This window comes from Mastomys coucha, unplaced genomic scaffold (assembly GCF_008632895.1).
Source record: "Mastomys coucha isolate ucsf_1 unplaced genomic scaffold, UCSF_Mcou_1 pScaffold6, whole genome shotgun sequence".
Classification (NCBI taxonomy): domain Eukaryota; kingdom Metazoa; phylum Chordata; class Mammalia; order Rodentia; family Muridae; genus Mastomys; species Mastomys coucha.
In genome coordinates, this window is record NW_022196912.1 from 107182318 (window position 1) to 107196258 (window position 13941).

The 13941-nt window shown below is 34.1% G+C and overlaps 1 long non-coding RNA gene across 1 annotated transcript; it reads left to right on the top strand.

Annotated features, from left to right (window-relative positions):
• Positions 1–4036: 4036 nt before the first annotated feature.
• LOC116080713 lies at positions 4037–12511 on the top strand. The gene is made up of 3 exons (XR_004114565.1): positions 4037–4100; positions 11296–11361; positions 12208–12511. It is a non-coding gene; the product is annotated as an uncharacterized LOC116080713 (long non-coding RNA).
• The last annotated feature ends 1430 nt before the right edge of the window (positions 12512–13941 follow it).

A 13941-nucleotide genomic window follows, 5' to 3' on the forward strand; every position in this document is an offset into this window, starting at 1 on the left:
TGCCTCCCAAGTGCTGGGATTAAAGGCATGTACCAACACCACCTGGCTATGATTGGTTTTAAAATAATATCATGTTCTCTTTGAGAAGAGACTGTGTTTTTTTGTGGGGAGCCGTGAAGGGGAGAGGCATTCGCCATGACAAGATGGCGCCTACTTCTGCTGTCAAGTAAACAACTGTTTGCGCATGTGCGTAGAGAACTGTTTGCGCATGTGCGTAGAGTGAAAAGACGCCATGTCACGGCCCATTCTGGGGCGTCACGTAGGGTAATGAGTGAACAGCCAATCATGGGCAGACACTGTGGTGCATATAAGCAGTGCGGATTACTGGCTCGGTCTCTTTTCCCTCTGGGAGAGGGCAGTAAATGTCGTTGCTGCAGAAGGAACCTAGTTTGTCCGCATGTCTTCTTCCTGGCGAGGCGACTGCACGGGCTACATTTTTTGATACATTTTCAGGTAAACTATGTCAATAGGTCAAACTTTCTTCAGTTGGAAAAGAATAGTTTCCTCTCAAAGAAGATGTAGTTTTGTGCAGTATAAGCATCTGTGTTGAGCTTCAGGTACTATTGTTATTCATGGAGTGCTTACTGATGCCCAGGTTGGACTAGAACTCACTGTAGGTAGCTTGACCTCAAACTCAAAACCCTACAGTCATAGCCTCCAGACTAGCTGAGATCACAGACCTACATCAAGAGGTCTGGCATTTTACCATTTTATAAATGAGTATTTTAAATAATATAAACACATTGTCTTTCCCACATAATATAGTATTGTGTTGTTTATTATGACAAAACTCATGAGTTTATATCAATGCACCTTCATTTTCAATGACAGTTACAGGTACTGTAGATTAATAACTGTTTTTTTATCTTCCACTCAAACCTATCATTTTGTATGCAAGTCTCTGATATGCTTTAGATGAGCTATACCCAAAGTTACATAAAATAAATGCTTGGTCATCAGATTAGTGCTATGGAGAAACTATGGTGATAAGTATAAATGTTACTGAGGAATGCCAAGACACCAGCATTGGCTTTTTCCTTATACTTCCTAGGTTGTGAGCTCTGCTTTCAGATCTAAGACCATATTCCCATCTGAACTTGAACTCTGACTGAAAAACTCCTGAACGCTTGCTAGAGGTAACATTTTCTGTAGTCATTAATTATCTAAGGCATTTTGTTGTTACAGTCATGCTAACTAATGCACACTGGTGGGGAAGAAGTTAAAACCTTTGCATTTCTTTCTTCTGTTATATCACATAAGTACAAACATAAGCCTACCATGTGGCTGGCTGCCTACAAAGACTCTTATGCTAATGATCACTTCATTTAATATAAATTATACTTGCCCCCTGAAAGAAATCATGCAAATCTCACTAGCTGAGAGTATTTCTGTTTGGTTTCCCAAATGACATAGGCAGCATTGCCACAGTAATTAGATGTTGATTAGTAGCAAAACAAAAGAAAACTCTTGTGAATTTTACAACTTATAAAAATGTAGGTGTCAAAGAGTGGGGGCAGGGTGCAAGAAGAAGTTGATAGTGAGCTCTGTGCTTTTAATTCCTTGGTTGTTTTCCTACTCTCAGTGTAAGACAAGGAAGTGAAAGGGATGTTGCTGGAAATAATGAGCTCAATTATTTTGTTATTAAGATCTTATTGGTAGAGTGGGAAGAGGGAAACTTACTAAGAAAACAAGGCTCAAATTAATTCCAATTCATAGCTTTCATAATGTGATACATCTTCCTTGGAAATAAACAGTAGCAAGAGACAGTGAGCTGGGGAATCATTCAGTTTGTTTTGTAATTGGAGTAAGTATATTGGACTCTAATTAAAAGCCTTAATAATATAATTAATGAAACTTAGAGTGTTTCTATTCCTATGTAATAGACTATCATCTTGTTGTCATTTGAATAAATAATGAAGGCAGTGTTCTTTTGTTGTATGAGGTACAACTTCCACATATGATTATTAATTAATGTCATAAAACTACATTTTGTAAAAATAAAAATATCCAAAAGGTAATACTGCAGAGGCTGCATGTATGTATGCACAGATATATATATATTATGAATGTATGGAATGATGTATGTATGCAGGTAGGTATAAAGAGGTAGAAAAACATAGAACACAGATAGCCTAGCAAATTACGGAAATGAAAATAAGCAGGTTTATGTAGTTTTTGTGATTCAGATCCTGCTGTGTGTCAACTTGGTCTTCTATATCCCCAAGGTACAACATAAGTCATGGGAAGTAAGACATTGTATAAAAGTTTACACTTTTGCACTTCCTGCAGGAGGAAGGCATGACTGACATACTTCTCTGTGTATCTGAGGCATAGACTATGCTGCGTTACAAGGAGCAGTGGCGAACTCAGTGAGTTGGAATGCTAACGGAGCTTCATAATTCACTTAACCTCTCAAGAATATATAAACATAAGATTTGATTTTTCAAATATCTGCACACTCATCTCAAGGTCATTTAATACAAACCATGTACAACTGAACAGCTGTCTTTTGCAAGCCATTCATCCACATCCCGATCCCGATAGCCATGGATAGATATGCCAGCCACCTTCTTGTTGTCAGGAAAGATGTACAAGTGTCAAATCAAGCAAATGCTTTCTATTGAAGTTACATAATTCATGCTTAAATTATTGGCTAGAACAATCATATGATTTTTGCCTAGACTGAAGGAGAGAAAAAGAAAAAAAACTCATCAGTAGAGTGGGAAGCAGTCACTGTGAGGTTTCAGGAGAAAGCTGGGTTTATAGGGCAAATAATGGAGGTTTTTAGTACAGTCTATCATAAGAAGAAATTAGTGGCCTGTATAGAAATACTGAAAGGAGTTTAGCAAAGTAAATATTATAAGTTATATTGAAACTGCATTGCATTCTATAATTATAACTAGCAACTAACTCATTGGGCTTATAAGAAATACATGTATTTTACAGATGTAAGTTTCTCTTATAGCTAAGTAGATTACAGAGAATAAACATAGGGAATGTGCATTAACTTCACTTCTGATTTTATTTCATTCTATTTACATTAATGCTTCATAAATTTCACTTGAAAGTATGATTTATATGTATATATTTATGAAAAATCTTTTTTCAACTATTAGATGCAAAATAATATGAGGTATTAAAATCAAAGTCATAATAAAAAGATTCATAAAATTTTACTATTTTTAAAGATAATGTAAATTAGGTATGAATGAAATACAGTGCTAGTAAATATTTTAAATGGATATATTCTCAGAAAATAAGTTTCTAAATTAGCATTCAAATAATACTCTACAAAGCCATTTTATATAAAGTAATCCAGTTTGCTTGATCATTTTTATTTTATTATATATAATTCTTCAATATTAGGTATACATTTACAAAATTAGGAACTCAACATGTGAATTGTCTTTCACAAATCGTCATCATTTTTTATCAATTTGTCCTTTATTTTCTTGTAAATATTTTTTATTTACCTTTAAATAATTAAATGTATTTTGTTGCCTTTTTTAGCTTAAACCTATTTCTTCACACATATATATTTTAAGAATTATGAGTAAATGTTTAGTTAAAATGATTTATCTTTATTACAGAAATACTTTTATCTATCTAATAAAGCCAAAGAAATGGAAAACATCTGTCCTCTTTAGCTTGTTGTCAACTTGACACAAGCTAGAGTCATTTGGAAGAGAGAACCTCAATTGAAGAAATGTTCATCTTAGATTGGTCTACAAACAAGCTTGTGGCATTTTCTTGATTGATAATTAATGAGTAAGATTCCATCTCACTGTTGGCTATTCTCATGGCCTTATGGTTTTGCCTGACCATATGATCGTACATGCTTTAAGAAAGCAGGCTGCACAACAAAGCAACACTGAGCAAACTAGTATATAGCATTCCTCCACAGTCTGAATCAGGGTCTGCCTCAAGTCATTTGCTTTGAGTTCCTGCTGTGACTTCCCTCAGTGACAGGCTGTACTGTGATGAAATAAACCAAATCCTCCCCCAAGTTGCTTTGGTTATGACATTTATCACAACCATAGAAACTCCAAGAAAACAGGTCTTAATGAGATCAGGAACAGCAAGCACATGAGGCATTTCTGGTGATACTTGGATCTCTAAGCTCCATTTCACTAGTTTGGTTTTGGTCTTTATGGTTTGGTTTGGTTTGGTTTGCTTGTTTGTTTGTGTGTGTGTGTGTGTGTGTGTGTGTGTGTGTGTGTGTGTTTGTCACTCATTGAGCTAATAACTTTTAAGTACACTAAATTTCTGTATGGGATTATGCTTACCCTACAGGTAAATATAATTCTTCCAGCGACAGTCCACAGGTAGTGACCAAGACTCATGACGAAACTGCCTAGACATGAACACTGTGATATGTATGCTAATAATAATGGGCTAATAACTTTTTGAGTATACTAATTCTCTGTATAGAATATCCTTTGCCTATAGATCAATACAATTCTACCAAGGACAATACATATGTAATGGCCTGGGTCCATGATGAGACAGCCTAGACAATAACCCAAAGACTGCAATAATCATAGCATGCAGAAGTGTCTTTATTGTGTCCGAGAAAAAAAAAACTTCAAAATAAGATAATAGCTGGTGAATTAATAGTAGTAAGAGAGTTCTAGGAGTTTTCCCCATGATTCCAGACAACATTTCTGTTTTTATACCATCAGTGTTTCCTCTGACTTATAACTGACTTGCAGCATTCTATTGAATATACTTAGTGCCCCTGTGGAAGTAATTATCCATAAAACATCAATGTGTATTTATTTAGTAGGTTGTACTTTCACAGATCCCTAAAAGATATTTTAAAAATAGTAGAAAAGAAAGTTTTGTTGTAATAGGTTTTATCTAGGATCCAGATCAAAGAATATGTAGACTATATTTAAATTTTAAGGGGGGATTAAACAGCTAAATTGAAAGCATTAAAGTGGGGGAAATTATTAAAGTCATACATAAATGGTAAGTTTTGATATTTGGTTTCCAAATTATTTTCTTAATTTTTAACCTAATGGAAACTGGAAATTTAAGCAATTTCAGCTTACTTCTATTTTAAATATTAATTATCCAAAGATCTAGGTCACTAAGTCTAAAGGTATGAAATATGAGTCACTTGGTAAGGATTTCTTTATATTTCATAAACCTAAAATAAAATAATACAAAAGAAGGTGAAATTGAATAAAAATTATTAACATCTCTATAGAAAAGGCTTCCACTTTTTCTCTTATAATTTGATAGAGTTTGGTTATTAAAAAGCAGGTAAATCTTACAAATTGATTATAAGAATACTTATAAATAAGCTGGTTCCCAGACTTCACGCAAAGGTAGATATTTGATATACAAACTGAGGTATATTATTTGTGTCTTTTATGATTAATAGTTAATTTTGGACATAAATCTTTTTCAAATATATTATCTATTATGAAGGGACAAAGTCTTGGTTTCATAACAAAGCTGCCTGGGTGAAAACCACGTAGGAAACTAGTACCCACAATCCCAAAGATGAACCGATGCTTCTAAACTTGACCCAGATTCCTCTGATAGCCTGAAGTGACCACATAAACACACACTCCTGAGATCACTTACCACCAATTTGTCTGACTTGAACTATCTGACAACCTTTGTCACTAAACCTCTCTTTTCTCAAGCTTGAGTCGAAAATGTCCATCAATAGACTGCAACGATGTGCAATGTGCTAAGAGATGAAGAAGGACTGAGATGGAGGCATTAGTGCTAACAATGGAAGAACAAGTGGGAAAGATAGGATCCATGCTCACAGTCAGGGAAGAGAGAGCAAGAGAAGCAGAGCTTCATTTTGCAAAATGGCCCCTTCATTACTGAATGGCAGAGTTTCCTGTGATTTATCATGCTTTTCTCTCATGAGACTAATATTGTCACTCTTCAGGGATCTATCAAGCAACACTCTGGGATAAATGAACCTTTTCTCAAAACATTCTCAAAGTCATTTACCAGAATCTAAGAAATCTTAAAGAAGAAGTGCCTGATAAGCAGGGAGATTGTTAGAAAGAACTTGAGTCACTTGGAAGGAAAGCACCATAGCAAAGAATGGTGGTCATTAGTGGTTACTAATGACAGAAAGCATCATGGGATCAGAGTTGAAGATGAGTATAGTCCATCACGATCCTTCTTCTAGTTTCTGAGAGGATTGAATTTTATTCAAGGGCTATAACTAATTATTATTTTTTACCAAATATAAGGTTGGTCAGTTATGTTTTTTCATTCTTTTTTGGAATTCAATTTGATTGATTTTATAGAATCAATTATTTACATTTTTAGTCATAATTCTAATACTCCACTGAAACATTATCTAGTCTTGCAATCATTTAATATGCAATTTAAATGTTTATTTTAAACATTCTATGGAATCTAATTTTAACTGTTCCTTGTATGTTTTGTAAATGAAACATATTATAAAAGGAGATATGCTGACTCATCTCTTTGAGCACTACAAGGCCAGATTCTTGCCAGTTTTTTCCAGCTTTTAAATATTTACTGCCTATTTTTATTCATCATTCATTCCATGTTCCATAAAATTAATGCTAGTCAAATATCAAAATCCATTTGTGAAAACAAGTTCTTCTGCACTGAAGTCAGTGCATAAAAGAAAAAACACTGCTCATGTTTCATTAACAAATCTCAAGGAGGCCCTTTCTGAACCTATTACCTGTGTTGGGGAGAAGTTTAAATTCTCTTCCAAATAGTTGTTTATTGATCTAGGCATATTATGAAAAACACTTTGATATTTCTCTTATACCATAAAGGTTATTTGTACGGGACATGGTGGAAGATTCCTGGAATCCCAGAACTCAAGAGTTAGGCATGGAAGTTCAAGGATACCATGAATTATGTGAGATACTATTTAATAAGTAAGCAAAAAAGTCATTATGCAATGTGATTTTTGCACATGCATCATTTATGACCTTATTGAATGTAGGGATTTTGGGTATAAATTACACTAGAAAATTAAACGTATTTTGAAAATACTTGTATGAAAAATTCTTCAATTGTGTTGTACAAACACAATGCTCTCATAATTTAATTCTTAATTTGATAAAGAAGCAATCCTACCTCATTGTTATCAGTGGCATATTCATATTAATATAGAGTAATGATGGCCTAGATATTCTAACAAAAACATATTTAGCTTTGGTAGATTCATATTTGAAACTAGATATATGATCATACCTCTAATAATTTTGTAAGTGAAAGTAAAATGGGAGTTTCAACTTGAGTATGTTTTTATGGCGTGCAGGTTTCTTTGAAATCTTTATACTTGGCAGAGGCTGTGGTGGGATACTAAGAGACAGTGAGAGGTTGAACCAATGCAAGCCAAGGCTACAAACTGAGACTGTTTAAAAACAAACAAACAGCTGGGTAGTGGTGGCACACGACTTTAATCCCAGCACTTGGGATGCAGAGGCAGGCAGATTTCTGAGTTCTGAGTTCGAGGTCAGTCTGGTTTACAGAGTGAGTTCCAGGACAGCCAAGTCTACTCAGAGAAACCGTGTCTTGAAAAAAAACAACAAACAAACAAACAAATAGGTCAAAATGTAGAGAACATTGACAAAGTGGTACTCAACCCTAATTGATACATTATACAATAAAACTTGTTGTATACCTCAAGAAACATTGTGGAAGAGAGGTCATAGAAATTATATGATCAAAGGACCAGACTATCTGCTGTGAGACAATATCTTATGTAACAGAGAAACAGTTCTCAGGACATTTCTACACTATGAACAGGTTATTCAACCTCAAGTTGTCTTAAACAAATAGAGTCATGAACAACACTAGCTGAAATCAGCACATTGTATTTTTCTATGTGATGTGTGAGTGTGTATGTGTTTGTGCGTGTGCGTGCATGCGTGTACATTCCTATTCTTGCATGTTTCTCCATATGTGTGAAGATCATTTGTCAACCTTAGGTGTCATTTACTCTTTGTAATGTTTCTCTCCTTAGCCATCTTGACTCTTAGGCTATGTTAATCTGCCTAAGACTAGCAACTCTAAGGTTAAGAGTGTTTTATGCCTGGCTTTTTTAAAAATTTCTTTCATCATGGCTTCTAGAACTAAGGGTTTTTATGCTTAAATGGCAGGCAGTTTATCTGCCAAGCTTCACGCAGCATCCTAAAGTATATACAGTTTTACAAACAATTTCATTAATATATTTGAAAACAAGCCACATTAAATATGATTGTCTTCTGTAACAGAGGATATTGTGTTTCCCCTTTGAATTACATGATGAATAAAGCTAAACTAATTGATAAATATAAGCACCCAAGACATATATAAAATCAATCATCAGTCTGTATTTCCATACATCATATCTAAAAATTGTGATTTAGTTTAAATTTTGGCATTTTCTATTTTACTACAGTAACAAAGAATCAAGAAGATGGCAGTGTTCAAATTCCTTTTCTTTTTGTACACATATATTTATGATTATGATATTAATTTATTTTTGAGATTACAATATAATTACATCATTTACCCCTTTAGTTTCATCTCTCCCAACACTCCCATGTATCTATTGTTTGCTTTTTTTCAAATTCATGGCTTACTAATTGGTTTGCCGTCCCTGAAAAGGACTTTTTCTTCCACTGCCAGTATTTCCTAGTTCTTTGTTTAGAGTTGAAGCCTACTGAGGTCCCTCAATCTGTGTTACCATGTTTATTTGTGTCTTTCTTGTTCAATACATGTTTAAGCAGCCATGTTGAGACTTTAGAGGTGTAAACTCTCTATTTCTCTGGTTCCTCCAGACTTTCCATCTTCTTTCTTGCAATGATACCTGAGTTGTACTGCAGATGCATCAGTTGGGATTGGGCTTCAGTACTCTGTATTTTGATAGGTTATAGTTTTTGGTAATAGTCTACATCTGTAGCAAACAGAACCTTTCAACATGAGGAATGAGAATACACTTGCTTCTTTTTTCTTGGAGTTAAATGTGGGCATTTATTTTTTTAAATGCATTTCATCCCTGCATTGTAATTTGGAAAAATAAGACAAGAGCCTTTTATTTACATAAGCCAATATTGTTTACCATACTGTCTAATAAATTTCCATATTAATGGAAAGTATGAATATGGCATATATTCATACACTTTCAAGAGGGTTATTTTATGGAATTAGCTGCCTTTTATTGGATGCATATGATGTAGTAACCAGTGCCCCCATGGAGATGTGGAGTTCAGGACTAGTTTATAAAAAAAAATCATACATTTTTAGTGAGGGACAGATAAACGAGTCAGGAAACAAAACACAGCACTATCACTGTGCCGTCACAGGAGTGCTATTACACAGGTAATAGGGAGTAATTCAAGAGGAATCTAGCGTTGGGGCTGTGCCAGTGAAGTTCAGCACTACTTCCTGTTACTTTGTTCATTTTTTATTCTTCTTAAATGTTTTATTAACAAATAAAAGCATAAGAGGTAGGAGAATCAATGTTTACCTAAGTTTGGTAAAGTGTGCCTTAAGAATTTTAGGACATAGGAAAAGATTCAAGTTAAGATCATTGGTTTCCCAGTCAGTTAACCTGCATGCAAGTAACAAGCTCACACCTTGTCCTTGTCACACACTCTACTGTCCGTGTAGGTATAAGATGCCTTTTCTTTCTTGTCTGAAAATTTTATTGTCTGGCATTGTATTTAATTTACTGGAATGCTTGAAATACAGAAGTGATCTAATCAAATGCTCTCATTCTTTTCTGGAGATTCAATGAACACTCAAACCTACATTAGGACTAAAATTTATTCAGAGAGCAAGACCGACTCAAACAAACTCTTTTAGCTCTATTGGTATTCCCCGAGGTAATTATTTAACAGCTTTTAAATCTTCAGAGTTTTAACATCATATTACTCTGTTGACCAGCTGATATAAGTGGACAGACCTCATTGTAAGCTTGATAAAATTCTAACATAGACCACAGTTCCATGAAAAAAAAGAAGCATAATTAATAAAAAATTGAGATTCCTCATCTTTCTTGTCCATATTTTTAAATGTCATTATGATAATAATAAGTAACTAATAGTAGGTGTAGAAAGGCTATAGCTACTGGTATTCAAGTATCCTTTATCAGTGATAAAGTTGCTTAGGTGGAAGAGGCAGTAAATTGTAGTGTCTGTTTTGAGATTCTGCATTTCCTCTCCATCTCCAATTCTAATTAAATCATTGGATGTTAAAATTAGCAAGTAATCTAAGCTTGTTGCCTCAATCATGAGATGACATTTTATTTCACTAGCAAGTGCATAATCTGGACTTCATGCCTTTTTTTTTCTCATGGAATATGCAGCAAGGTCTGCAGGGTCAATTGGAAAATGAATTTCCCTATCCCTGCTCACCACAGGGATTTGTTAAGCATGGTATCTGAGAAACACCAATTTTCTCATTGAATTTCATCCTTTCTGCTTGTGTGGACTCCTTCCCACATAGTAAGTGACCACTCTGTCTTCCAAATAAACATAAAATATATTTTGATGAGATTTCATGGATGTATCCTCTCTGATATTTCCAGGAGACAATCTCACAGCAAACTCTCTGTTCCTCTAACTCTTATAATCTTTTTTGTTCCCTCTTCTGCATTTTCACTTTTTGGTGTTTCTGTAATGGTCTCTGTTTTAAAATGATATTTCTTTGATGAAAGATGAGAACTACATTTACCAATCAGTTCTTCAATGTCAAGTGATCAACTCTGAGATCATATACATTATATGAATGGAACAGGTTGTATTTATGTATTTAGGAAAAGAAAATAGGTTATGAAATTGATACAGAGCATGGAGATGAAGGGGTTGGAGGGAGGAAAAAGAACAGGAAATAGCTTTTAGTTATATTATATTTTCAAATTTTAAACTCCTATTATTAAACAACAATACAACCAAGCTGCAATTTATGTTTAAAAGAAAAAGTTAAAAGTTAGGGTACTGATATAATTATTTTCATCATCAAGTAACAAAAGTTTAAGAAAATATCAGAATTGGTGAATCATATCCAAATACCGATATATCCTGTTTGACTCCTAGTTTGCTTATTTATTCATTTATTTTATTTTGTATCTACATTCAAATGTGTGTATGGATTTTTATGTATGAGTTTGCATGTGCATAGCTCACGTATGTGTCAGAAGACAAATTTTGATATTTGTCCTCAGACATATTTTATTTTTAGTTTGAAGAAATGTTTATAATTGGGCTGGAGTCAAACTGAATTAATCAATAGAAATATCTTACAAACTACCATAGATTCTTCTCCCCTACTTCCCATCCCTAGGATTGCAAGTGTGCACCATATCCAGATTTTATGTGGGTTCTAAGGATCAACTTCCATCCATCGTAGGTGAGCTTTACTTATGGATATATCTCCACAGCCTATATGTATTTTGTTTTGGTTTGAAGCAAATTGATCTTTTGTATGGAAGCAAAATGGTTTCCAAAAAGGCTTCTATTATTAGAGACACATCAACAGCATAAACCTCTGATAACTTCAATAAGACAAGGTGGGGCATGAGAAATGCACTATTTTTTCATTCATGTATTTATTTTATTTGTTTGATTATTTTGTTGGTTGGTTTAATCAGATTAAACTTGGATTTGAGATCCTTCTTCATTAAAGGAAGTGATTATTCCTGAAAAAGCTGAAAATTAGTCTTCCCATTGACTACCTGCGCGCCATTTGGGTGTACAGGTTACTTTACAGATATACCCGTCTTCTACTCTAGAGATAATTGCTCTCCCATACTTGTTGCTGTTTTATTTATAATAGTCAGAAAATGGAAAAGGCCTAGATATTCATCAACTGATGAATGGATAGCATAAATGTGCTATATTTTAAAGTTTTAATGAATAATACTAATAACTTACATAATAAAGGAAGAGAACAAAGTGTTTTGTTGTTGATTTCCAGTTTCAAGTAAGTTTAATCTTTGAAGTCCTACACAGTGTTTTCTAAGTTGTGTATCAGGTATAGATTTTGCTTTTTATCATCATGTGCTCACAATTTCTCTACTGTTATTTCAAATGAGAGGTAACCCTGCAAACACACTGGTCAAACAAGACATTAACCCTAATTAAATTGATCACTCCATTCACTAGTTACTCAAAAGATCTAAAATAAATATTTCAATTTAGAAGTATCATATTCTCAATTGTACAATTATGAGTGATAGCTGTCCTTTTATTTCAGGATCATACCACCTCCTCACCCTTCCCCCAGCCTGGTGCAGGCTGATTCAGACCTTGCTCTGCCACAGTCCACTAGCACACCTACCATGGAGCCTTCTGATCTAGGTGAAGTCTATTGTCCTGACACTTCTGCAGCTTCCTGAAAGAAGCCACCACCTACTGACTTACTGAGTCTGTCTGCTTGCTGGAGCTCCTGACAACCAACAAGACTCTGATAAAGCAATGAGATCCTGGCACTGAGGGGGATGGGTCCCCTCCCTTTATATACTCAGACTCCTAAGTAAACATTGGGCTTTGATCAGAAACTTGTCTTGGTCTCATTTTCTTCTTGCAGTCCTCCCATGTAGCCCCATCTTTCCATTCAGGGAACCCAGTTCATGTAGCTGGTGACCACTACTCACCTCAAGGAGTATCCTTTCTTCCAATTAATTAATTCAAATATCACAACTTATTCAGGTAATGACAAAACAAAACAAAAAACAAATGAATGAGTAAAACCAAATGCACAAACTACTTATCAGAGATAACAGCAGAAACTTACAAAGTTCAATGAATTACTCAGTGGATATAAGGAAAGAAGAAACTCAGTAGGATTAAGAGGAGGTCGATAAGCTTATTGAAATTTAAAATCAAATAGAATCAGCCATAACCAGTATATATTTGAATAGTATTATCATTAAGTTATAAAACAACAGAATTCTCAAGTAAGAATTATTATAATACATGCATAAGTACACTGTTCAGTCATGACTATGTCTAAAGTATGTCAAAAAATGATATAGCAATTGGTAACAACAGACTATCCTATCCCAATACTGATTAAAGTTTCTAAAATTTATGGTAAATGCCACAAAATAATATAATAATAATAATAATAATAATAATAATAATAATAACTATTATTATTATCAGGAATGATACTTTATATTAAAGATGGCTATGATCTTTATGAAATAAGACAAGATAGAACTTGTATAGAACTCTTGTATAGATAGAATTAGGTATAGAACTCTACCTATGAATTATATTTCTTAATGCTTTATGAGTCTCATTTAGCTTTCTAGCTAGAGAAAGATGATACAATCATTTGTATCTTAGGATAAATTTACTGTTTTTGAACTTCATTTTAGTGATCAAGAACTCTGGGAAAGATATTAAGGCTCCAAGGGGCTTTCACATATGACTAGCTTAATAACAAAGGATCTCAGATCCTTTTAGGATAAAGTTTTCTTTTAGGTAAAGTAGCATTTTTTTCTTCACAGAAGATTATTATCTAATTCTTGGCAACTCCTCTGCTTTTCAAGCCATGCTGGGTGTATGTGAGATCTAAGAGACTGCTATGTAATGGCTGAGCTAGAATTCGAGTCGTCAGCTAACATGTGGTAGACATCAGAAAAGCTATTCCAATGATCTCACCCTGGCAAATATGGCTCTCTTACCACTTCCAGAATCAACAGATCATTCTGTCCTACACTGAACACCCTTGTGTTAACACATGTATGCACAAGGGTTTGAAGAAACATTGTAATGAAATACAGCAATAGCCCAAAGAAAGTGAGAAATTTTTCTGTGTGATAATAGAACCCACTCCATGGCTCAACCAGTTGAATAATAATCACTGGCTCATCACTAACAAGAAAAATAACAGGGGGGAGCAAAATGAATAATTGGTTGTAGATTTAGTTTTTACTTTATTTAACAGCATTCATAAACCTTGGTATGATATATTAACTTT